This window comes from Triturus cristatus, chromosome 5_1, assembly GCF_964204655.1.
Source record: "Triturus cristatus chromosome 5_1, aTriCri1.1, whole genome shotgun sequence".
In the NCBI taxonomy this organism is placed as follows: domain Eukaryota; kingdom Metazoa; phylum Chordata; class Amphibia; order Caudata; family Salamandridae; genus Triturus; species Triturus cristatus.
In genome coordinates, this window is record NC_140587.1 from 624,414,906 (window position 1) to 624,442,230 (window position 27,325).

General features: G+C 41.1%; 1 long non-coding RNA gene across 2 annotated transcripts in view; it reads left to right on the forward strand.

The window, feature by feature from the left end:
* The window catches only part of LOC146831289 (uncharacterized), a 63,676-nt gene that overhangs the window by 16,160 nt on the left and 20,191 nt on the right, over positions 1 to 27,325 (forward strand). The window contains exon 4 of one of the 2 annotated variants that reach the window (XR_014961260.1): positions 26,806 to 26,906. The exons of the other annotated variant lie outside the window; for it this stretch is intronic. This is a non-coding gene — a long non-coding RNA (uncharacterized LOC146831289). The remainder of the gene's footprint in view (positions 1 to 26,805; positions 26,907 to 27,325) is intronic. 2 annotated transcript variants of the gene reach the window in all.

Below are 27,325 nucleotides of genomic sequence, written 5' to 3' on the forward strand. Positions count from 1 at the left end.
TTCGGAACAGAAGCATATAGGGTTTGAACATTATTTTCCAGATCTTTTTTAATCTTTTTAGCTTTTTTAATGTGGTCGGCTTCTTTCCCGATAGCTAAGCCCCGAAAAAAGGCCTTAAGTGTGTCCCATATTACAGCTAATGATGCCGTCTCAACCTTTCGTGTCAGAAAGCATTTAATTTCCAGTGCCACGGAACCTATCCAGTCTTCTTCCAGCAAATATTGCCGGTTCAGGGACCACCTTTTAGGACATTTGACATCTTCAGCTACCCCCATCTGTAAAGTCAGCATAGCATGATCAGAAAGCCATTGGGTAGGAATGCCTGATGGTTAAAACAAAGCCTACTGGAGACCAAAAAAAAATCAATTCGAGATGAGGATTGAAATCTTCCCGACCAGCACGAAAAAGATTTCTTAGAAGGGAAAGCCACCCGCCAAGGATCCTGTAAGTTTAATGTTGCGCTGTATTGCTGTACTATTTTAAAAGATCTAGGTTTCATCTGCCTTTTCCTTGACCCTGAAGAATCAATTAGTGGGTTCATAAGAATATTAAAATCACCCCCCATTATGATGTCACCTGAGACCAGGATCAAGGACTGAAACAATTCTTCATAGACTTGTGACGGATCTTCAATAGGTGCATAAAAATTCACAAATATGATTGGTGTAGAAATTTGTTTGAGGGTGCATGTTATCCAACACCATCGTCCATCTCGATCTGTTTCAAATTTCACTACCTCGGCCTGTAGTTTCTTATTCAAGAATATAGCTGTCCCTCTATGTGAAGCAGTGGATGAGGAAAAACCCCGATAGGAGGCACATGACCTAAACATAGAGAAATCAGACAATCGAGTAGTAGTGATATGTGTCTCTTGTAATAATATAACAGACGGATTTTCAGTTTTGATCCACATTTTGATTGCCCTCATCTTTTTCCCATTATTAAGACCATTTACATTAAATGAAACTACCTTAAATACATCTTTACTTGCCATAATATTTATCCCACCAGGGCATTTGCCAACTACTATAACACCATTTCACACTCAAGTACCACGCCTCAAATGACATATTAAATTGCAAATGATAAACAACAAAAAAGGTCAAATACCACATCTCAAGTATCAGATCTGATTGAATTTGATAAACAAAGGAATTTAACCAAGACTTCATTTTTCCTGTCGCATTCCCTACCCTGCTACCCCTTACCCCTCCCAAAATGTGGACCCCTAACTCAGCACCACACCATCCACATTGCCCCCTCCCTACTAAGTTGGGTGCCATGGAATTACACCCTGGTGACCTAACCTATGACCTCTCCCCCCCGTCCTCTGCTAACAGATATATATAAAAAATGTTCCCCCTTTTTTTTTTCTTTTTAAATTCTTGGGGACCCACCTGGGTTTTTGTCTCTTTTTTCTTTTTTCTTTTCTCTTTCCCTCCTTTTCTTTTTTGTTTAACCCCCCTTTCCGCTTCCCCATTACCTCCCTCTCTTTTTATTCTCCCTTTTCTAAAAAATAAAATAATAATAATAATATGGGGGAGGAGGGATAACAACGAATCCCCTCAAGCTATCAATTGAACATGCTTTTAAAGTCCTAAGGACCAAAATACTTTATTCTTTATTTACTGCCCCCCTCCCTTCCTCCTTTATAAACGTTCATTAGGGCAGACTTTTATATTTTTATATTTTAGAACCTTTTCAAGGCAAACCCTAAGGACCCCAGCTATAATAATAACATAGTTGAAAGGCCGACAGCCTTTAAACTGTGGAGGGACCCTGGGAGATTTCTTTAAGAAGGTTCTGTGCTTCTTCTAAAGTAGAGAACATGAAAAATTTGCCCCTAACCAGAACCTTAAGCTTGGATTGCTGAGCAATTGATGCTTGTGCCCCGTTCGCCTTAAAAAGATGAAGAATTTTTACAAATTCTTTCCTCCTTTTTGCGGCGACAGCTTTCATATCTGAAAAGATTCGACATTTCGCACTGTTATTAACATCAAACTGTCTTTGCTGAATTGCTTTGGTCAAGATCATCTCCTTGACCCGAAAGTCTGCGAAGTTCAGGAGAAACGTCTGTGGATTAGAGGGGTTGGGGAACGGACGGGCAGGGACCCGATAGGCTCTGGTAATTGTTAAATCACCAACAAATTCAGGGACAATTTTTTGCTTCATGAAGGAGTTCATCCACTGGAGGGGCTGTGAGCCTTCCAATCCTTCGGGAATACCCACAATGCGGAGGTTCGATCTCCTAGAATGATTTCCCAATTCTTCTAACTTATTTTCGAGGTTTTGTTTATTTTTGACCGCTAGCTTTGCCTCTTCGGATACGATAACCATTTGGTCCTCAAGAGTTGAAATTCTAACTTCTGCTTCATTTAACCTTACGGGGGAATTCAGCATTACCTCCTCCATTTTATCTAGCCTTTGATGAAGGGAGGTCAATTCCGCTTTTTGATTTTGTTTAAGATCCCGGATTTCTTGTAGGATTAGGTTTAACATATCCTTTATATTCAATTGCAATTCTCTTGTTGGTTCCGTGATGGAGTTAAGATCAGGCAGGAAGTTTGAGGTATCTATTATGGCTACCAGCTGAGTTCCCATCGCCCCCATACTTGAAATTGATTCCACCTCTGATGAAGACTCTTGAGTACAATTTCCAGGGTGTGAAGGAGGTGGGGGAGTTGGCAGCTTATTAGGTAGTTGTGGCGCCAAGCTAGACACGTTATTATTAATTCCACTCTGCTGCTGTTGCGAGAATCCTTTTGCATTTTCTAAGGGCAATTCCACTTCGAAGATGGCATTTAGATTATCTTGTGGCCCCTTTTGACTCATGAAATTCACAGCTTCCACTACGTTGGATGTTAGCCCTGAATTGGCAACATGCACTCCAAATAAATCCTTGGTGGAGGTTAATACCGGGGCCAAAGCTACAGTCGAAGCCGGGGAAGGGGGAAATTGACATACTGGTACCTTCTTAAAAAACACAGAGAATTGTTTTGCTTCTCTAGTTTCTTTGGTTGCTTTCTTTTTTTTCTCTCCCCATTATCTGCATCACATTTCTGCTGCAGGGACAGTGCAGTTTGAGCGATATTTATTTTCTTATGTTTGCCAACTTTATCTGAACTGTCAACCTGGCCCGAGCACGCCTCAATCTCATCATCCGAGCTCTCAAAAGTTGAGCCCAGGTCCGTTAGCTTAGACAAATTTTGGTTATTCGCCAGGCGGGCTAACTCTCTTGTTTCTTTGGCAAGAAGCATGCGGTTTTAGACTTTGGGGCATGTTTGCAGATTTTTCCCTATATCTACGCAGTATAACCCGCAAAACACCCCCCCGCAGGTATCTTACCCCACACAGAAAGGAGCAGTCCAAGGGATAACTAGGAGCTCAGTGTCAAAAATACTTGGTTCCAAGTTTTTTTCACCAACTTCCTCCTTATAGTCCTCCAAAAAAGGGTTAAAGCCTTATCATTCCTTACTCCTTAAGACAGCTTATTTTTCTTCATGCAAAAACAGCCTGCCCCGGTCTACCTCAAAAAATGCAGTCAGAAATTCCCTGCAAGCTATCCAGGACTCCAGCTCCCAGAAGGCACCACTGTACAACCATTTTTTTTTCTTTTTTTACTTTACTTTATAGAATACTCCCGCCGGTGGGCTTCGTACAAGTATAATTCTTACTGTAGCCCTCCAAGGTATGACCGATTGCCCAGCAGCAGGCTGAAGTCCTTCTCCACCATGTTACAGCAGCTGTTGCAGCAACCTCCTCAACTCAGAACTCCACTCCAGCACTCCACGCGTTCCTCTTAACGAGCCTGCACCATTCAAAATCTCCCCGGCTCCTCTGCTCACCCGCAGTCACGGCAATCGGCAAGAGAATTCCTCAAGGCGAAGAAAAAAAACGGAACCGGGCGCGAAGGTCAGCAAGAAATCACCAGATAGCAGCTTCCCTCTACTCCTCTACTCCATTCCCGTGTGTGCCTCCATTGACAGGGGCGTGGCATAGGCAAGGTCAGGTCACCTGTAGTTACGCGGCGTGGTTTACCGCGGCCATTGCACCACAGTGAAAGTTGACTATAAGGGCAGTACCTTTCCTATATGTAGTACCTGCTGCAAACTGTAAATCAACTTTTTTTGCATAACTGGTGGGCCCTTCATGAAATGGTAAAATTCTAAAAAAGATATCACTACCTAGTTAAGAAGATTTGTAGATGCGTCAGCCTGTTTTTTAAAAAGACTGTGTGTTCTTTTTGTAACAAAAGTGAGCAGACCACTAAACAAATAGAAATTATAAGTTATTTTCCTTCATTCTGATCATTTTCCTCACAATATGCCTCCTAGAAATTTCTTACCCATTTTTTCTTGCAGTTGGTGTAGTTGGGTGATGTTGATGTTATGGCAAGACCAAGAGCAGAATTATTCTTCACTTTTTAATTGCTAATCTTCACTGCACTTACAACCCAGTCTGCATTAAGAGACCCTCCTTGAAAGTTTTGCCTCGATCAGATAAGCACCTTTGGTGGGGTTTGGGGAGTTTATAGCATTTTGTCACAGGAGGAGATGTATACGGAGGAAAAGTCAAATGGATGTAGTTTCTGCTTTCAATTCTTGGAAGGAAAACATAGAGGAAAAAGCAGTCTAGATTGGTCAGGAAAAAATTGTTCAGGAAATGTTAGAAACAAAGAAGTATACACAATATGGGCTTACTATATAGTTTCTGTATTGTAGTAAGGAATTTGAAAGAATTGTATTTTTCTATTGCGGGAGGCATATTTGCTTTGGTTACAATGTGAGCAAGGTATTGTAGATGTTTGTTTTTGATGGGTGGCAAAATCTTTTCATGGAGGAAAGTGTTAGTACAACTTCCTGTAAAGCATGCAGGCGGAGAACTTCTGATCTTGCGCAAGAGATCATATGAGGCTGGGGGTCCTCTGAGCTCACGCAGTTGTGAAAACCCCACCTTAAATATTTAAGGAGAGTCGATGGAAAGGAAAGGGAGAATCCTGGACTTTATAGCACAGTTAAGACCATTTAGAAACCTGAACAACAAGGCGTTTCCAGTTCTCAGCATTTGTAGATTTATTCAAATAGTATCATTACACAAACCAAATGGGTAATCAAGGAAATTAGCATAAAACCAACATCAGTCAAAATGCAAAATACCATGTGCCTGAAAGAAAGTAAACAAGCCGCAACACATTTGGCAATCAAGTAAATGAATAATAAGACATTGTAAATACAGAAAGGACCACAGTCATCTAGCCCTCTATAAGCAGGAAAGAATTGCTTCTTCCTCAAAAGGCATGTCTTTTATAGTGTTTTGCACCGAGAAAACACTGTAGTTCATAGACTGAGTTTATGTAAATAGACAGCTCTAGAAATGTTACTTACCAATCACATTTTCTATTTTAAAATAACATGTACTTGTACATTATTTTTATTGGTTGTTAAATACACAATTTGCTGCACAAAATAAATGGTAGTTTCATTAATGCAAAAACAAAAGAGAACAAAACAGCTTCTTCTGCACATATACAATAATGGAGGTTTACCTCATACTATTGCAGTGTTGTAATATAAGTACATCCCTTTCAGAGGAAGCCAAAGATAAGTTACATTTGCACACAAGGACAGAGACCATTGTTTGAGGTAGAATTTTGATCATTTTACAAAAACATTTATGAGCCATGAATGCTTGTAGCTCTTGCACAACAAATAAACATGCTAATTTCTGCAATGAGGGGTGTTATCTGAAAACGGTCCCAGGATGCTTGCTTCCGGTCCAGGGAGGCCCTGGCTTGACAGATCGGGCTGTACTGTTCCCATGAGAAGCAGGGTCAAGACTCATTTGCATATGGCTAGGTCTGAACTGGGGTGGCGATGTGAGTTTAAGAACGATGATGAATTCAACCCAGATATGTGACTGGAGTGAGTGTCTGAAAAGTTTCAGCGCTCTGTCCATCATCTCCTTGTGGTTGCTTCATTTCTGCAATGTGACAAGCACTCTTGTTAAGGTAACCTAGTTATGCTAACTACAAAAAACTTATATTAGGCATTATATTCTAATAAAATATTTTACTTCTATGGGCATCTTAGATTGGGTAGAATGATATGTAAGCATGGTAAATGCTATCGTGATATTTTCACGATGACACAGCTGTGAAGGTCAACTTGTGTAAGGGGGATGGATAGACATATAGATGGAGGCGGTTGTTAAATTGATTAGTCAAAGGAAATGGCAGGTTTTGAGAGAGCGAATGCAGGAATTACATGCAATTTGGTGTAGGCAAATATTATTAAAAGATTGATGCAAAATAATGCAAATAATTCCATAAAGGAGGTGGATCAAAAGAGTTTAGGTAGGGGTGAAAGTTTTTTTATTTTTTAATTATTTTCATTTTTCATGTACGTTACTTCCCTCTCCTCCCTTCCCCCACCCCACTCAGACATTATCTTTCATTATATTACATAACTCAGAAATATTTGAAATATCACATACATTTCATAAATCAGAAATGTTATAGTATCACATATAAGGTTCATTTTGTGCAGTGAGTTTCGCTAAAGCAATGGATTATCTGTATGAACAAGACATTTCCTAGTACATTTTGTTATTTGTACAGTTGGGGCCACCGGGAATCTAATCAGCACTCTCTTGACTTCGCATCCACTGCAGCAGGGGCTCCCACATTTCCAGCTTATTTTTTTGCTTGTTCCGTCCCTTCCTTCTATATATGGCTGCCTCTAGGCTGCATGATGCCAGCAGTCATGCCCGCTATTGTTGGAATAGGGGCGGATTCGGATCCAGCCAAGCGGAAGCCATACATATTCTATATACTGCCATTGACATGAATATCAATCCTTGCATATTATTTGGTCAAATATCTGCATCTATACCCAGCATAATTTCTCCCATTGTAATTTTGATTCTTACATTAAAAATTTCAAATAAAAAGCTAGATATATTTCTTATCAGTTCTAGTAGTGCATCACATGTTGCAAATATATGTACAATGTTGATTTAGTATAAGGCCCACCGCGGACATTCTGTTCCTTTACCAGAGCCCCACTTAGCTATTCTATTTGGTGTATAATACAATTGAAAAAACTTTTTATAGTTTTGGGCTTGTAATCTAGCAGACATTATTATAGACTGAGATAGTTCATACAATCTAAGACATGTTTCTGCCGTTGCCCCTAGTTTATCCTGCCATTTTAATGAGAATTTATTCATATCATCAGGGAGTATGGTGATCAAACTATCATAAATTTCACCAATCTTACTTGATTTATTCTTATTTATAATTTCGATGGTTTGAATTTTCGGAAATTTAGTTCTACCCCCCCCCCCTCCTTTCTTTATTAAAAAATCCCTGATTTGAAAGAATTTAAAGAAATCCCTATGGTCTAGCGTATATTTGTTTCTTAATTCTTCGAATGATTTTAGCCCAGCCATGGTATAAAAACAGCCTAATTGAGTAATCCCTTCATTTAACCATCTATTCATACAGATATCATTGAATATCTCCGGGAGATTGTTGTTTTTAGATAGTACTGTATAGCAAGAAAACCTTCCAATTCCCAGAAATTTGCGCACGTTCTTCCAGGCTGTATGTATACCCGCCAGGGTTTTGAAACGTACTTTTTTGAAGTAACAGTCATATGCATGTCACCATAGATACCCACTAGCTTCACTACCCAAAATAAGTTCTTGTGGTGTTGGTATGTCCCCATTTGACCTATTGTCTCTACTTAGGGTCAATAATACATTACAGTATTTCAAAATCGTAGCCCAACAATACAATTTAAAATTGGGGAAGGCCAAGCCACCTCTATCTTTCGGAAGGGAAATGTATCTAAGCGCCCTACTCGGTCTTTTATATCCCCATATAAATCGAGAAAACATGCTATCTATAGCTTTAAACAATTGTGGTGTAAACTCCAAACATATTGTCCTAAAAAAATACAAACATTTTGGAAACAAAAACAGTTTAATCATGTTACACCTACCTCCGATAGTTAGGTGTAGGTTGTTTAGTCTATTAAGTTATTTTTCAGTTTGTTGTATTAGTGGGTCTAGATTAGCCTCCACCAGGCTATCCTGGTTGGCTGTTATGTTGACTCCCAGCTATATGGCTTTCTCTACTACACGATCATCCCTCATCGTAAGTTTGTTATTAAGCACTATCTGGGTTTTATCTGATTCAGCTTATACCCGAATACTTTTCAAAAGATTTTAGCATCCTCTTCTTTTATTGTTTTTTTTTGCAGCGCCTGGACCACTCGTAACCAGCGCGATATCATCCGCATAGGCCAATGTTTTGGTGTCCCAGGTTTGCGACCATATTGGTGGGATTACCAGAAAATGTTCGAGTCTGCGGATAAAGGGGTCAATAAATATTGCGAATATTAGGGGGGAGCATGGGCATCCCTGTCTTGTCCCTCTGGTTATGTCTATTTTCTCTGAGACTGCCCCATTCACCATCACTACCGCTTCTGGTGTCGCATATAGCATTCGAGTTGCTCTAATAAAAGGCTCCCCTATACCGCTTCTTGACATCGCTGTCCACAGGAATTTTTCAGGAGACCCTGTCGAAGGCTTTCTCCGCATCTAGTAATATGAGTCCCATAGGGTCTCCTGCCATCTCAGTAATGTCAAAAAGTGTGATCACTCTTTGTATATGGTCAGTAATAGATCTCCCCGGGATAAACCCATGCTGACGACCAGATACAACTTTATGAATAATTGACGCCAATTGGCTGGTTAGAAATTTCCCATATATTTTTTAATCACTGTTTATTAGGGTGATAGGACGATATGATCCAAGTTCGGTAGCATCCTTGTTTTAAAAAAAAAAACTACGATTTTGGCTCGAGCCCAAGATCCAGGGGGGTGTCCACCCTGAAAGATATATACAAATAGGGCATTTAAAATCCTCTTTAGTGGTTTGTAGAAGTTAGCATAACATTCTGAGGGTATCCCATCCATCCCAGCTGCATTCCCCTTAGCTAGACTATTTATTGACAATAGAATTTCTTCCCACTGTGGCATTTCATCCAGGCTATCTTGATCCTCTTGTGACAATCTTAATGTTGGAGTCTGATCTAAATACTCCTCAATCTTATCCTGCCGTATACTAGTCTCTTCATATAGCTCTTGATAGTATCTTTGAAATGCAGCTCTTATCACCTTAGGGTCATTCTTATGTCCATATTTTGGATCTTTAATCTCCCTTATTATATTAGCTGTGTTTTGTTGCCTAGTTCGCACTGCCAATTGGTTACCAACTTGCTCACTCAACACGTAGGTATTCTCTCTATTCATTGTTGCCTTGCATATCGCTTTTTCTGTAAAAATATCAATGATGGCATTTTTAGCAATTGCCACCGCTCTAAGTTCCCTTTCGATTTCCTGACCTTCATGTACTGCCCTTTTCAGTCCCTCCTCGGCAAAAGCCAAGTTTTTTTGCAATATCCCCATTTTCTGGTGGGGCTCTTTGTTAAAGTTTAATAAAAATCGTAGCGTCTCCCCTCTTATTCCTGCTTTTAGGGCGTCCCGGACTATCTCTTTTGACGTACTACCCAGATTATCTTCTAAACATTCAGGTATCCATTTGTTCATGTGTTGACAATATTCTTTGTTTAGGAGCAAAGTTCTCTCAAAGGTCCAAATATTCGATTCGTTATTCATTCTTCCATTGTCTATACTCATGATTAGGGGATTGTGATCCAATAGAACCCGTGGTAATTTATCTATAGAGCAACTAAAGATTATATCACTAGACCTAAATATATGATCTAATCTAGAAAAATTTGCATGAGGGTTGGAAAAGAACGTAAATCCTGCATCATTTGGGTGTTTTGTCTGCCAGCAGTCGCTCAGGCCATGTGTTATACATTATTCTTTGAGGGCAAGAAATACCTTTGGCTTCCTCCCCTTACACTTATACCCAGAATCTAATGACGAATCACAGGGGAGATTTAAATTATAGTCGCCACACACAATCAGTGGGAGTGACCAATGGACCAGTTTGTTAGTGATAAATTCCAATACACACGGATCATCAGTGACATTTCCATATATTGAACATACAGTTAATTTCCTATCATTATTATACTGGCATTCCGTAATTGCCCATCGCCCATATTTGTCGGCCGATGATCTTGTAAATTGTATCCCACTTCCCTTTGCCAGAATGGCAACCACTCTTGTCCTCGTACCCTGCGTTGTTGCTATAACCAGTCTATACCCTAAGGTTTTAAGAAGATGTCGTTGCGATCCCTCAAAATGTGTCTCTTGAAGACAGATAATGTTAACTCCTATTGCTTTTAGACCCACCGCCACTCTTTGTCTTTTTTTTAGGTCATTAAGACCACAGATATTAATAGAAAGGATTTTCAGTTTAGCCATTAAATACTATACACATTTTTCCCCCCTCCTCAATCTCACCATCTCTTCACGCCATCCATACCACTCTTGACCTTCAGTCTGCTTTCTGCGCTGTATTTCATCTATCCTGATTGTATACCTTATATCTGTTGAATGCCTGAGGTCTCTCTTCCCCACCCCCCTACAAACCCCCACCTCCCTCCCCCACCCATCTTAAGGCAATCAGGCTCAATCCTGAGCCTGTGTGATAGGGTCTGGATCGTCTACACCCACACTTCTTCCCCTTCCCCGCTACCTTACCCTGTGTTCAACCACAAAAAAAGAAAAAAAATGCATCCTTGTGTGTACAGAGAAAGAAAGTGCATTTGCCACACGCATACATATACTTTCCAGCTCCCTGTTTTCCTGATTATCTTAATGTGGATCAATTGATTGTCTTATTTAGTCTTATTTAGTCTCGACAGTCTTGTTTCCCCCCCCCCTGTTGTAATCTCCTCTAGTAGTTTCTGAGCTTGTATTTCGGAAGAAAAAAATTAGGTCCGTCCTTGATAAATAACTTTTAGTTTAGCCGGATTCTGTTAGAAGGCTGATGCTCCGGTTTTATGAAAAGGAGTTATGAGCTGCCTGAGCCTCCATCTTCTTTCAACAGTGGCAGGTGCAAAATCTGGTTTGGCGAAATAAAAATAGTTCTCCCACTTCCTCTTTATATTGTGTCTAGCCAAATCATAAACGGCCTGTTGGAGCAAAAAGTTCCCAAAGTATTTTAAAATCACACGGGGATACGCTTGTGTATTTGTCGGGCGCTTGGAGATTGACAAAGAAAATCTATGCACCCTCTGTATTTCCTTATCCCACTCCCAGTGTGCTAATTGTGGTAGGGAGTTTTTAAGTAGGGTTATTGTAAACTTTCGGATATCATTGCCTTCGCTATTTTCTGGAATTCCCAGCAGTCTCAGGTTATTACAGCGCTGACAGTTTTATGCCTCCTCTAGTTTCCACATTACGTCCTTCAGCATGTTATCTTGCGAGGATGCCTGTTCCTTCAATGTATCCACTGTATTTTCTAGATCGCTGTGCGTTTTTCCACCATGCACAGCCTCTCTGATATCTCTGTACACGTTTTACCGATTTTGCGCATAGTGCCTTGCAGCTTCTTTGAGGCTAACCGTGATTGACGATTTTCAGTTTTGGTTTCGTCCTGAAATGACCTCAAAGATTGAAAGATCATTGAAAGGGAGGACTCTGCGGTTTCATCATAGGTTTTCTGCACCGTCTAGCCTGTTAGATGTTCTCTGGTCAACTTTCCTGTCTCTTTCAAGCTATTAGAGGGTAGCAGTTGCGTTGCTGAATAATCCAATCCAAGCTCTTCTTCTTCTTCTTCTTCACCAAACGTTTTCTTGTGATTGTTCCTTTTTCCTACCGACCCCCGTTTAGTTCTCTTAAGTATCCTTTTTTCATCTTGCTGGCTGTAGTTACTCGTAGATGAATCCTCGCATTCCACCTCTTCACTACTACTAGAGAGTCCGATATCTGAGTCCGCCAACTCTTCATTCAGGGAGTAGAATTTTTCCATGGAGTCCGGGGAAAGATATCCTGCCTCAGAACTCCTTTTCTGAATAGCCCCTTCATCGTGAGTTTTTAGTTGTGGCCCTTCGGGCACATTTCCCCACTCTCTGGTGTTTGTGGTCTCTCCAGTCTCTCTGGTTGTTCTAGGGATACTGTCCTTTTTCAGAAGTATTCCTTTAATATTATCCTCTCTTTGGGGCCCCCTGTGAGGTTCCTCAGGTGAACCTAATATTGTTTTCTCATTGCAGGACCCCCAGGAGGGCCTTCCCTCTTCCACAGGTCCCGGCGATATGACCAAAGGGGTGTTCTGGGGATTTTCTGTGTTTATTGATTCCTGACTGCCCACATCATCTATTTTATGCTGTACACCCAGCTCTTTCTCTTTTTCACAGTCTATAGGTAGAAACATGCTTGTTATTACGGTTTGTTTTTTCTCACCTTTGCCCCCCAGAAGCGTACCTTTCAGCTCGGTGATTTTAGGAGGGACCTCCACTTTATCTTTATTTTTCTCCTGTTTACCCCCCTTACCGCAGCGGGTTTCTGACTTCTTTGCATCCATTTCCACCTTTGAGTCACTTTCTTTTCGGGTAACAGACAGCGTGTTCAAGCGCGTCTTACCGCGTCCTTCTCATGCTGCCATGGTCTCCGTATGATAGTCCCAGCGGCCTCTTCCGGCGTCCTCGTTGCTGAGCAACCCCAGCCGGCAACCGTCCCAGATTCTCCCTACGGAAGTTGTCAGGAGAAGACGAGCGAGAGATTCCCAGCGTGTAGAGCAAGCTGTCAAACATCGATGTTCCCCCTGTCTCTGGACTCCGTCAGGTCTTCGGGTCCACCGGGTCCAGTGAGCGATTTGAGCTATTCGCATTTCCTTTCCCTTATGGCACCGCCTCGTGTTTTTGCGGTCTTGTGGACCAGTTCAGGTTGCCTTCATCGCTTTACCTGCCGCATAATGGTCATTCATCAACTGTCCTACTCGGTAGTGAGCACAGCAAGGAGCGGAGGTGAGTGTCTGCGATCTCACTCAGACGCCATCTTGCCCCGATCCTCGTGACCGCCAAAGTTTTAAAAAAAAACATATTTAATTCATTTTCTTAACTACAACAAATACCACCTGTAAGAACCTTACATGCACTACTTTAGTGCCTCTTTGTGGTGAACAATTACAACTCATAGATATGCAGTAATAATCATAATAGGAAAAATTATCAAATCAACCATGCTCTAAATAGTCCAAGGCTTTTAGGATTTGTCAATTATCATGCATCAGAAATAAAGCATTATTGTTGCAAACATTTGCCTGTGGAAATCCTGAAAACCAAAAACAAAATTACTGGCAATGCAATGCAGTTATTAATGCACTATAGAGTTCCTGAAAGTAGAGTACATATTTGTTGGGATAATGTATCCCAGCAATACTAGTAAATAGATTTTTCTAAGAGCCTTCCTCAATCCAAATGTACTAAAACAGTTCTTGTCACATACGTTTTGCGTTCATTGTTACCCAACACCATCGCCGTTAGCAGGGTAAAGAATCTGCCCTCTACTCTCCATTGATGGTCATGCCTGTATTATCACCTTCCAAAATTCTCCTAAAATCCCATTTTCTTTCTCCTTACAGCATCACTATTTGAGGAAGCATCACTTCCTCATACTCATACCTATTTGAGTAATTCTTTACTCGACCCCTGTAGACTAGATCCATCTGCGGCTTTTCAGCTCATTGATAATTTTCCATGAGCTAATATTCATGTCAGGTTTATAAATCTGGATGTGACAAGGTCCACCTTAATGTTCTGAAAGAGCTAGAGGAGTCAGGGCACTGGGGTTTTGGTGATGTTCCTGTCTGTGGATTCATTATCAAATTGCATCACTGTTGCACAGTATGCTATCAATGAAAGACAATCCCACACCATGTGCTAAACGCTTTGGCATGCTGCATGCACGTCAGGACACCTTTGATTTATTCTTTTAGCGATGACATACAGTCTATGTTTGTAATAGTACTAAATTAATTTAAACCTAGAATTCCTGGAAATACAAGGGTATATTTTGAAATATTTAGTCAATAGCCATGATTAAGTGGCATTCCCATATTCTCGGCCCTGTGATCACTCAGGCCGTTCAGTTCACACTTGAACTGTGCTATTAGTGCTTTATAAAACAGAGCAATCACTCTGAATTTACCATTATTCATGCATATGTCCTTCAGACAGCATTACAGCGGGGATTCCTATGTGCCTCCCTTCCGTTAACTATGTATTTTAGCTACTTGTGTCCCATGCAACACGAAATGTTGTGCTGAAATCCCATATTTGCTAACTGGTTTCTGAAACTCCATTACTCTATCATCCTCAAACAGCCTCCCACCATGGGCAGTCCCCTCTCCGTTCATTTATCTAAACCCCTCCAATTACCATCTTCGATCAGCATTATTGGAGACATTAGCAGAAGCTCACATGCATAAGGTACTGACGTATAAATGCTCTGGTAATTCCTGGGTCATACATAGCGAAGTGTCCATATCAAGCTCACTGTTGGTGAAACTGCACTTTTCTGAATGAAATAAAAACAATGAAAGGCATACCAATTAAATGCCATGGTCCAGAAGCAATCTTTAGGGGTTGAAGTATGTCAATAGGTCTCTGATGTGAGGCCTTAGCTTGAGCACAGACTGGGCAACTTTGAGCATAACTTCTCACATCATTGGCAATTGAAGCCCAACCAAAGCAGTGGGAAACCAGCTCCAACCTATTCTTAAAGCCTCTATGACCAGTATGCTTAGAGTTTTGACAAAGTTGAACAACTACTTCTTGTAATTTCTTAGTTGGAACATAAAGGGCTGTTCCATGAAAATATGATCCTTTTTTGTTTTTTAGGGAGAATCTAATTACCTCTTCTTGTTTGTCTTTGTTGGTTTGTACGGACATCCTCGAAAAAGGATGTTAACACTAAGCTCACACATTCACGAGGATGGATTGCTTGGAGATTTTGCTACTTCACACCAGAGTATTGGCAAGAATGTGCATCCTCTACCTTAGTTAATGTTTCTGGGAGGAATGGTACTTGAAAATCAAAGTATAGGGAAAATAAGCTGAACAAGCCTGGGGACTGTTCTGACATTGAATGGTCTTAAGTGCATACAAGTTTCGATGATCGATCCTCATCTTGAAAGGATGTCCAACTCTTGTGCAAGGTTAGAAGGTAGCACCACCATCTTGTTAATGTTGTTCTTTGTACTTTTTATCCTAATATTTAGCATAGAATTTATTACAGCTGAATGGCATAAGCAGAGGGTACACACCTTTCGCCAAAATAAGTTCTAATGGATCAATACTAATGTAGTACTTCCTGGATAGGTACGAGTAAACATCCAGTTCCAAAATCGCACAGAATTCGGACCAACTGGAGACGAGGAAAGCAGAGAGGATTCAAGAAAATGAAAATGTAAAGGGATTCAGAAGGAAAGGAGAAATCTCTGCAGGAGAAGAATGGAAAGTAGAATGATGTTAGCGATATCTGTTTTGAAGTAAAAATACATTTGATAAGCAATGAGAATAGATGGAGAATATGAGTCAAGAGAAGTAGGGCAAAGCAAATAGTGATATTCGTCAAACTGACAACAAGATAATGAGAATGCTCAGAGTTCATGACAGTTTTAAGGTATGAAGCATAGCTGTAATAGGCTGAGGAGGTTTAGCAGTAGGTTTAAAATGAGGACCTTGAGTAATGACACAGTTGGAAAACAGTGGAAAAAGAAATTGCTTAATCCAGAGGATGAGATAAAGGATGGGTGAATGGATGAATGCATTGATGAGTAAATGAGGAGCAGTGGCAGGAGTGGGGACAGTCCCCTATTACCAACATAAGTGTGGTCAACCATACACACACTCATTGTCACACCCATTCAAACATTAAATCACTGACTAATCCATTCATCCATCCATATACATCTATTTACCCAGCCATTTGTTTACAAACAATCTAAGTAAGAACTAAAGATGTCTTTAACCAAAAATCTTTCATGCAATAAAAGGCCACAGCATAGTGGTGATTAACATTTTTAATAGTACCTGCTAGATATATAAAGTTTTCAAAATCACTGGAAAACAGATTTTACCCATATCACACTGGTCCTAATTACAAATGAACGGCTGAGTTCTGATTCCTGTGCACAGAAATTTGCAAAGGGATCAGAATTCCAAGTTATGTGATAATTATTACACCCTCACAGTGTTAGCCGGACACATTTCAGAAGGTCAAACCTGCCAAAAGTTATTAGGGGTAAAAGCTGTGCAAAAGGCAAAACATGGATTATTCACTGTAATAAATACTAATTATGCATGTTATGCCTCATTTCCAAGTTGAAAAAGGACGTATTTAGCACACTCAGGAAATACCTCATCCTAGGGTAGTGGAATTTACTAGGTTTGGTAAATATTCCACGCTATTCTGCACAACTTGTAATCTGGGAAGATCCACGTTGGAGATGAGGATCAACGGGTGATTGCCAGAGCTCCTCCTCCCCTCCACGTCAGGACAGGTATGTGAGAAGTGCGGCTCTGATGTCGGATGGAGCTGCGATTGAATACAGGAGGCCGCTGAGAAGCGAGATTGTGGCTCCTTTGCCACTAATCATGTCAGAGCCTCAGTGACTTGCAGGGTGGCCGAGGCTGCACCTACTGTTGTCAGCATGTCTTGCCTTGCCAGCGCAGAGGGTTGGTGTTTGGACTCCCGTCAATAGGAGGAGAAATCCCTGTGGTTGGGGATGGCGTTCTGGAGTGCCAGAGGCAGTACCCTGTTCACTCCAGCGATGATTTGTGAATCCCAGTGAGTCCGGGCCAGGATAGGCTTTAGGAGTCATCACGCCTGCGATTGACGGTGTGACTCTTCGGTGGAAAAGGTCAGTGTTGGCGCCAGATGCAAGGACGAGAATTTAGCAGAGCCCAGTAAAGGCATCGAGCATCAGGCCAAATTCAGCAGCCATAGAGTGTTGTAAACCTCACAAAAAATGTAATACAAAAATACCAGAAAAAATTTATATTAGTGTCTTGCAGACTGGACATTGATCCGCAAGCCTAATTTTTACTGGCCTGTGCTTGTTTGAGGCCAGGTCAAGCTCTCCCACTTAATTTCTTCCGCCCAACCACATTTAAGACATTTCATGTGGTCTTTCCATGGGCCATTATTCATATGGTGGGTGCATTTCACTTAGTCTTTCACAAGTTACTAGGCAAAGTATCTAGGCTGCATAACAAGTTCCTTGAAAGGCCACCTGGTTTCTCACTGGGGGTTTTGGGGCAAAGTACTGCATGTTCATCGAGTGTTGAATGCAGAGCAGGGAGTAAAACACTTGGCTGAGGGTTCCTAGGGGGAGCCGAGACAGATTGAAAGATAAGGAAACACTTAAGTCTCAGAAAATTGGCTTAAGCTTCAAAGGAGATGACTACAGAAAATATGTGAAGTTACTCTAAAGCTCCAGGCACTACAGCCATTCAACGCAAAGGGTTAAGAAGCGCGTGTGGACAGGCCACAGCACAGACTAACTGTATGGCATCCCTCCATAAAGATCTGGTAATGACTCTTAACCCAGAAAATCATGGTCAGGAAAGTGGGACAAACACTGCAGAATATTCCCAGGATGAGGATGTGGAGGAGTTGAATATCAGTCACGCCCACTCCTAAGCAGCTGTCAAATGAAAAGTCTTTGATCATCCTGGGACCTGAGGCCTGTCTTTTAAAAACTAAGGAATATCCTCTGTTTGATAAATCTAAATCTGCCACAAGCTCGGAGGTAGAAGTGTTAGAGAACCTTCATTTTGTCGTCCCACTCCCTTCGTATCCAATGCCAGCTGCTTCTTCTGGTAGCGATCCTGATATATTGAAGTCATCAGTTCCTGTCGCACAGAAGTTGTCAGCTTTGCCTCAATCTTCTGAACAGACTGATTCTGGAGGGGAAAAGGCTCACATTGTGTCACTTCAAGGACCCCTAAATGAAGGCACGCCACAGGGGGACATGCCACTGACTATGCAATGGGATGCAACAGCATACTTAATCTTATTCTTGAAGAGATAAGGGACGTTAAAACCTCCTAAACCCTAGAAACAGCTGCTTTACATGTCAGACTCTCCAAAATTGAGGACACCATGGCCCAGATCCCAGCGAGCCTGAAAGAAATGGAGACCAGGATCTCACAGCTTGAGGACCAGGTTACTCGGATGCAGCAAACAACTGACATGTTTCAAAAGCAAAAATCCATGGTAGAGAATAAACTTGAGGAGTTGGAAAATCATTCTCAACATGCTAATATCCACATTGTGGGTCACAGAAGGACCGGAGGGTCAACATTTGCTTGAAAAGGGTGGACTCATTTATAAAAACACTTTCTTACTGAATTCTCTTGGGCCGGACAATAACTAGAGCCCACCGTGTGCTGGCACACCAGTCCCCCAACTCAAAATTTCCACACACAATGCTTGTAAACTTTGGTGATTACTAGGGGTGGGTGGAAGCTGTGTAGTCGCGCTATGCAAAGCTCCGCAAAACTGTAAAAAATCACCGCGAGCCCGCAGAAATTCCACGAACACGTGGAATTTCTTGTTTGCGATGCTTTTTTCCTGTTCGCGAACGCTGTTTGCGTGCTCAGGGCGAACACGCATTTTGAGAACGCAAACAAGCAAAACATTCCGCGAAGCCGCGGAATGCAGAATTTTGGGCAATTCTGTGTTCTCCACGGAACGTGAAATTACCCAAATTCCGTGAGCGGAACGGAATTTACCGCCCAGGCCTAGTGATTACTGCATTAAAGAGCAAGTTTTACCCAAGGCAATTCTTCCTTTGTGTCGCATATTTCCTGATATGTCAGCCTTGGCAGCCTTGGCAGCCAGGCAGTGGAAAAAATTGTCAAAATGCTTTACTTATTTAAAGCTCAGGGTACTCCGGCAATAATTGTGCAGCAATCCAAATTGATGGTGCTGGTAAAAGGGCAATTAAATCTATTCTGCAATGTTACTGAGGCATTAGAGTTACTTCAACAGATGTCCAATAAGTCTTAAGAAGTTTTTAGTTGCTGCTGTGAGGTTCTATAATTACATGCAATAGCTACTCCTCGCCTGGAGGATTCACAATCTTTTCTTTTTTTTTCTTCTCTCTATTTCTTTTCACTACTTCTGAGTGAATTTTCCTGCACTCTCCTCGCATAGGGGGGAGGGTGGGGACGGGGCTTTTGGTCCAGGCACTATGTCATGGGGCCAGATAGGTTTGGGTGGGAGGAGCCTGTCAGGTGTGAGTGAGAAGGTGACTCACCAGAAGGGAGGCGTCATTGCCAAGCCTATTATGGGGTCCCTCCACTCTAGGTTATTTTAAAGGGTATAGTGGAGGTAAAGACCAGACATACAGTCCCAGTAACTCAGACTGGAAGCGTAGGATGATGATCACTTAAAATATAGAAGTACAAACTACAAAATCTGCAGGACAGATGGTTTTGCAGCAGAATTTTAAAAATCTTTTCTAGATGTTTTATTTGATTACTTTCTACTTTTTGCTGACACAATGTTAAAAGGTGGCCCTATACCTGTATCATTTCCATAGGTGGAATGTTGTGAGCTTTCTAAAAAAGGGGCACGATGGTGAAGAGCCAAACTCATTTTGCCCAATTACAGTGCTAATCATTGATAATGAAATAATTACAAAACTACTAGCTAATAGATGCAACCTAATTGCATCAAAACTGATACATTTAAATCTAAATGGTTTTATTGTGGGACACCAATTGGGTGCGAAAACACATTATTTGGCTGAAGCATTAGACTGTTTCTCTGTCAATAATACACCAGCTATTGTGCTTCTGTTAGATGCAGATAAAGCATTTGACCTCATGGTCTGGGAAACTGTTTTTGTATTCTATCTAGATTCAGGCCTCCCTCCCAGATCACGGGGTTCATACGTAGGATGTATCGTAATGCAGAAGCCAATATCATCGTAAAAGTTACAGAGGTGTGGAAAATACAAGTTGCCCCTTATACCCTATTTTATTTGACTTTTTTATCGAGCCATTGGTAATAGCAATCAATGAGAATGTCTATATCTGCCGCACACTTCCACAGATGGGGAAGATAAAACTATATACCAATGCTATTATGTTACTTCTTGGTAGTAGTACGAGTGACCAGAGAAGGTGTTTGAAATTTTTGCACAGTAGAAATTGGGAGGTTATAGAATCAACAGGAAGAAAACTGAAATAATATTGTGTAGGTGCAACTCTGATATGTTACATCCAGATATAGTTTTGTTTGTTAATTTGCAGCTGAAAAATCCATCTGGGGATTGGGTACTCATCATGGATTGAGGATCTATATGATCTTAATTTTCCCCCATTGCCCTCAAAAATACAAGATCTATTTTCACTTTGGAACCTCTCCCTTTTACAATCCTTGGTAGGGTCTCCTTGATGAAAATGTTGATTCTCCTTTTGTTTAATTTTCTCTTTTTATCTTTTCTGTGCATTTTAACTACATTATTTTTTAAAAAGGTGGAGTCAATGTTTATATCATTTTTTGGGCAAACAATAGCCAGAGCACCACTGAACACATTATACGAAGGGGTGGAAAAAATTGGGTTGGCGCTTCCCAATCTTAAGGATTACTATTTCACCTATTTTGCACAGTATTTGTCAAGGTTTAATGTAAAGTTTTGCAATGGTATTTTTGAGAATTATATTATGCAGCTTACTAGTAAAGAATATGAGATACACACTGGGGCAGATTTATGTTGCACTTGCGCCACTTTTGTACCGCCGTTGCGTCACTTTTGTGACGCAGCACCGGCGCAAATCCTGCGCCATGGTGCGGGGTATTTACAACATGACGCATCTGGGAGATGCGTCACGTTGTAAAGCCCTGCACCACATGTAGGCGTTCCAGGGCAGGTGGGGGCGTTCCGGCGCAGGAACGCCTCCTAAAAGTGGCTGAGTGAAATCTACAAGATTTCACTCAGTCACTTTTGAGCCCATGCTGCGTCAAAACCCTGCGCCTGCTTGAAGCAGGCGTAAGGATTGACGCAGCATTGTGCAGATAGGGCCCCCCAGTGCATTGCTGGAGCTGCGTTGCGCTTGCGACGCAACTCCAGCAATGCGCCACTTTTACGGCACAGATGCGTGACGCATCTGTGCCGTTTTTGCCCCATGGTGCGCCGCATTATAAATGCGGCGCATTCATGATGGCAGAGCTGGGGCGCAAAATAACTGGCGCATCCCTGCTGATATGCAGGGATGCGCCAGTTATTATAAATCTGCCCCACTGTGTTTAAATCAGTTAAGTCACCATAAGTGTGTTAAGTGGTTCTTTCAGAAGAGGATTGATCTTTATGGGCGATACGCCATTTTCCATATCAATGCAGTGACACCTCTGTCAGAACTCAGGACGGTGCCAGGTGTTAATTTGGCATCCAATATTATCCACAGCTGGGCAAAAGCAGGGTTTAAGAAGCTAGTGGATCTTTTTTATCTGAGGAGAGGTGGCTAAGTGTGTCAGACGTTTGCAAGTTAGTCTAGGGGGGTTTTCTCCTCCTTAGTTCCTATTCAAAGCTGAGTAAACTATTCTGTAATTTAGATTCTAGCCAGATAAGTTATTGTCAAACAGTGGTATCTGCACTTCTTGAAGCTTGTGAACATAAAAGCCCCGGGGAATGGAAAGATTGCTAGCCTCTATGAAAGGTCCCGATCTAACCAAAAAAGCAATGAAAATATGGGAAAATTACTAAGGCTTGGAACTAACAACAAAGATGTGGGATGAGGTGAATGCCCTAAATTTCACCATTTTGAGAGGTGCTAACTGGCATAGAATGTTATTTTTTAGTAAAGGGTTTTTATACAGAACACAGCAGTTTCTTGCACAAGTCAACCCCAATTTATCGGGTCACTGCTTTTGATGCACCATCGGGATGGCTGTCAATTAGGTGCACGTAATGGGCCTGTGTCCTCTTATTCAGGAATTTTGGGATTAAATATTTCAGTATTTAGAGACTGAATAACGGGTTAAATCGGTTCCTAGAACCTGGTGGAAAGTCTTGGGGTGTGATCCTGTTCCCGGCCTCCACTATAGAATAATAAAAGTATTATATATTGTAACTGCAGTGGCCAGATCCCTTCAACTGCAAAAGTGGCAGACACAGTTGATCCCCACAATGTGGGACTGGCTCAAAAAAATAAGGTTAGTTATTATATAATATATAATGACCGGCTATACGCAATGCATAATGGGGGATTAAGAAATTCGAAAAGCTGTGGGTGTAATTTCTGATCGAAAATGGGGGTTTAGTCCAGCCGTTTGGTGGATGTTGTAATGCTCTTTTGCACACTAAGCTCTTTACACACTTAATGCACTTTTGATGTCATATTCAGAAAGGAAGCTGGCTGGATTTATTCTTTGTATCAATTCTATGTGGAGTCTTTATGTATTGTCATTTTGTCTTGATCCTGGATGTATTTTGCTCTGAAATATGTTTTATTGGCTTGTTTATTGTTGGTGTTTGATTGTATTTACATTTTTACATTGCAATCCATGGACCTCAATAAAACAATGTTAAAAACTTGTAATCTGGGCAAATGTGCTGAATTTAGGGATGGGTGAAGGTTCATTAGTCACGCGTAAAACAAGGAACATAGCCTGACGTTGCCAAGATGAAGTTTAATCCTCCTACAGGATGTGCACTGTGCCGTTTTCCAGCTAGAGGATACTCCACCCTTTGGCAATGCAAGCATAGGGACTATGTAATGTAGGGGCTCCAGTGCTTAATTTGGATAAAAAATGTGCCAGGGCCCTCGTCAGGGAGCCACTTCTGCTCGCACCACCCGTTGTCATGTCAGCACTGCCAATGACAATATCACTACAACTACGGACAGCCACACTCCAACAAGTGTGATCAATTCTGACTATTCCAGGTGCACAAAACTATAAGAATGGCTTGGGTGGCAGGTATTAGTCTCTTTTAACGTATATTGAATTAATATACTACTGTTGATGTGCGCATATATCAATTAGAAAGACAACGGCACCTGTGTTGACAATTAAGTGAAGGTGCCGAGCACCAGAACCCACTGGTTCAAATAAAGTACTGTGGAGCTCTGGGGGGCGCTCAATCTCCACGAACAATTTCGGCAGGGGCTCAAACATAGAGACTATTACCAATTAAAAAGGGGAAGACTTATGGAGCAGGAAATGGAACAGAGGACTGTGTAGAAGGTGAGACTAAGGTTGTGACTGAGGTTCTGATGAGGGATGTAATGGGGATATGGTTGCTGATAGGGAACAGATGTCAAGCATCAGCAGTCCACCTAAAAATGGTTTCATGCTGACTGCAGATGCTGGCTGATGCTGTTAATTTGTTTTACTTAGCAGCACTGCAATCTGCGAAGTTAAAAAATGCAAAAGTGTCAAAGTGTGAGTTTCCTGAATCTGCAACCTTACCCACCCCTAGTTAAAATGTAAAGGTAACTAAATAACACAGGTGGTCCGCATACTTGCATTCTCAGAGCCTGTAATTTAAAGTATACTTTGCCTATCCCTGCTGCGCAATTTCCTTCTGCATTGCTGCTTAATTCTTGAGGTTCTGCTTTAAATTTTTGATTAGCCTCCTTATAAATATAGGGTCAAATTTATCAAAGAGTTGCATCACCCTTTTCCCATGCAACATGGTGCATGAGCAACGCAACTCTTAAGTTAGATTTATCAAGCCATGCAAGGCCACCTTGCGTGGCCCTGAGTGGCTTGATAAATCAAGAGTAACGCAACAGAGCACAAATTGCTGCATTGAACTACTCTGCCTCAGGAAGGTGTTCCATGGGTAGAGCATGGGTATTCCTGCGCATCCACCTATGGATTTTGGTGCGTTCCCAAATTGACCTACACTGGTAGACCTGGGAATATGTCAAAATCCTGCTCATCCCCAGGAAAGGTGTAACAATGAGAAATACTTTTTTCTGCTCTTTTCTTCCTCTTTCTATGTATGCTGCATTCTGCAGCACACATAGAAAGAGGAAAATTCTCCGGGGATTGTTTCCCCTGCTTACCACACAGCCACGCTTGCACCATGGTGCAAGGGTGCCTGCATTGGCACTATGCAGCTCCATTGTGCACCAGCGATGGTAAAAGTCAGGAATGGGCTGTATAATGTTTAATATGTTTCATTCTTGCCCTTTCTCTATCAGACAGGGTGGCAAGGTGACCTGCTGTGCCGCACTGCAAGTTTTTTCATAAATATGTCCCACAATGTTTTGAGCATTTAACACAGGATCCTTCTTTATTAAATAGCACAAATACAGATATTCAAATAGTGAATACAAATATGAACCAGTGATTTATCTTACATACAGTTAACTGAAACACATATGCTTTTTTGTTTATAAAGGAAAGCTCTATTTTGCTGTAATTAATGTTAAATACTCCAATATGTTGAACTTTTCTAACAATAATTAAACCACAATGGTGGATATGCTCTTAAAACAATCAGCAAATCATCCTCAAATCATGATGAGCAATTCCAACCAGTGAAGTTGTCAGATACTGATCGTCACTTATTCTCAAATCATCAAGAATAGGAAATTACATGAAGTACAAATTAAAATCCTAATTATGGCATTAAGAAAATACCTTCAGGGGGCATGGCTTGCGCGCTGAGGTGACATGGCGGACCCGATGTGAGCTCCGCTCCGTCACGGGACTCCAACGCGTTCTATGAGCCTCATTTCTTCATTGTTTCAGCTGTGGATGATGGTCTTTAATTGGTGACAATGCGGTGAGTCTACATGCCGCTTTTCCCCACTAATATCAGCATTTTTGTGCCAGTTCACCATCACAGCAATTTTCGCCTCACAGAGACGCTAGCGGCCGCCATTTTGAATCGCGGTGCTCGCGTCTTCTTGTTTTGCCGATTTTTTACCGTTTCCAAATACAATGGGGCTTTAATATCTCCTGTCAATATGCCTGCATGTAGAGTCCTCCCATGGGCATGGAGTAACACATAAATATCAATTTTTTTGTTGCTGAAATAATGATGCCTATGGAATAGCTCCTTCTGAAGTGATCCTAGCCTCGATTTTGTGAAGAGCTTGAGTTAAACTGCACCAGTTGCTCTCTCTCATTGAAGGATCTTTTAATTTTTGTCATTTTTTGAGGGACATATTCTTACTACCCCGTCCTCACCATAAGGAATATTTTGTTTCTCACTGCACTTATTGGTTTTTTGACGGGAGCGTCTACCATTTTGGGTTGTGGTGCTCGCATTTCTCCTCTTTTTTGCTGCTTCTGTGCTGTTTTCAGCTACGGTGGGGTCTTACGGCTTCCTGACACAGTGCCTGCCAGTACAATCGCTTCTGGGCATGGAGTAACCCACAAGAACACTGTTTCTTCTACCAAAACATGTTACCAATGGAGTTGTTTTTTCTCAAGTGATCTTAATCCTGAATATGTGAAGTCTTTCAACTTAAAGTGCATTTGTTACTTTTTCTTATTGGAGGAACTTTAATTATCTGTCCTATTCTGACTGAAATATCATTATTTCTTTTTTCTTCACTATAAGGACTATTTTGTTTCAGATAAGAAATTGTTTACTTTTTGCTACAAATCTCAAGGTGATTTCCTTGTAAATCAACAATGGCTAACGGTCCCCACATGGCCAGATCCTCTGTATCTGGTACAAAACCGAAAAGGCATAAAAACGACCCACTTTCTCCAATTCTTTGTTCGCAGAATCCAGTTCTGGATTCTATCTTAGATGAAGTTCGCGGCCTCCAACCCTTTATGTCCACTACAAATGAAAAGCTTTAACAAATTGAGGAGAGATGGATTATTATGGAAAGCAAGGTGCTGGATCTTGAACAACGTGTTAGCGACATACAAGATATCTCTACAAAGATTCCAATACTTGAACAAGAAATTCACAAGTTAAAAATCCACACCGAGGATCTTGAAAATCATAACCGTAGAAATAATCTGTGCCTTTATGGTCTTCCGGAGAACATTGAAGGTCCTGACTTGGTAGCATTTCTACAGAAATTCCTTCCAGAGCTTCTGGACCTTCAGTCATCGTCAAACCCCCTCAACATACAAAGAGCACATCGGCTGGGTCGTCTTCATCCTTCTGCTAACAAACCACGTGGAATCATAATGCTTTTCTTGGAATTCACAGAGCTTATGCATGTTTTGAAAGCTGTAAGACTCAAACGTCGTCTTATCTGGTCAGGCCATAACATCTTCATATCTCAAGATATCTCCAATGCAACAAATGCCAGACGCAAAGAATTTCTTGCTCTTCGCCCTCAGATGAGACAGCTTAATATTCAATATGGAATTCTTCATCCATGCCTTTGTAAAATTACACATGATGGTCGGTCACGCTCCTTTGATGATCCGGAAAAACTCAAACTCTTTCTTCCTAATCTCTCCTCACATGGCATGGATACTAATACTTGACTTCACTTATATTTCAGGATCGTTTCCTTAATTCAAATGTTTTGCTTGTTTGACTTTCTCTGACTATTTGTTCTCTTTGTAGTCATAAGGTTCACATTTTCTCTATTCTTTTATATTTCTTATTGTGGTCCGTGTCCTTCGGTGTCACTATGCTCCTCTTTCTTCGATCTTCCCTCTTTTTACAGATCTGGATGTTAATCCTTGATCTGTTTACTTGCTGCTTCCTCTTGTTTCTTCTCTTTCCTTTCATTTTTCTTCCTTTCTTCTTTTAATATTTCTACACACTTTTAGTTATGTTTTACAATAAATGTCTTACTTCTAACACTACCCTTTCCTCATCCGATATCAAACGTTGTCTTTCTTTCTCTTTTTATTTTTCTGATTTTGCAGCTTCGTGTTCCTGTTTTTTCATGTCCCCCTAACCCAACGTTATGGTTAATGTGGTCTTGTGGAATGTACGTGGTCTTGGTCATCCTGTTAAACGTCAAAAGGTATTGTCTCATTTAGCTAAAATTAACGCCCAAGTTGCTTTTTACAGGAAACCCACTGTAATGATGCAGAATCTCTTAAACTCAAACGTCAATGGGTTAATCAAATAGTTTTTTCTCCTGCTACTGAATGTCATGGTGGTGTTGCCATACTGTTTCATAAATCTACCAATGCCCAAATACTATCATCAGAATGTGACTCTAATGGTCGTTGGGTAATGGCTGATGCTATCATCAACAAAATGCAAATTACCTTTTTCAATATTTATGGTCCTGTTAAACCGTATCCGGAATTTTGGTACTCTATAAAAATGAAACTATTATCTATATATAATTCTAATGTTGTGGTTGATGGTGATTTCAATAATTGGCTAGATCCTTTTTCAGACAGAAAATCTAATTGTAAATTCAAACCAGATAAA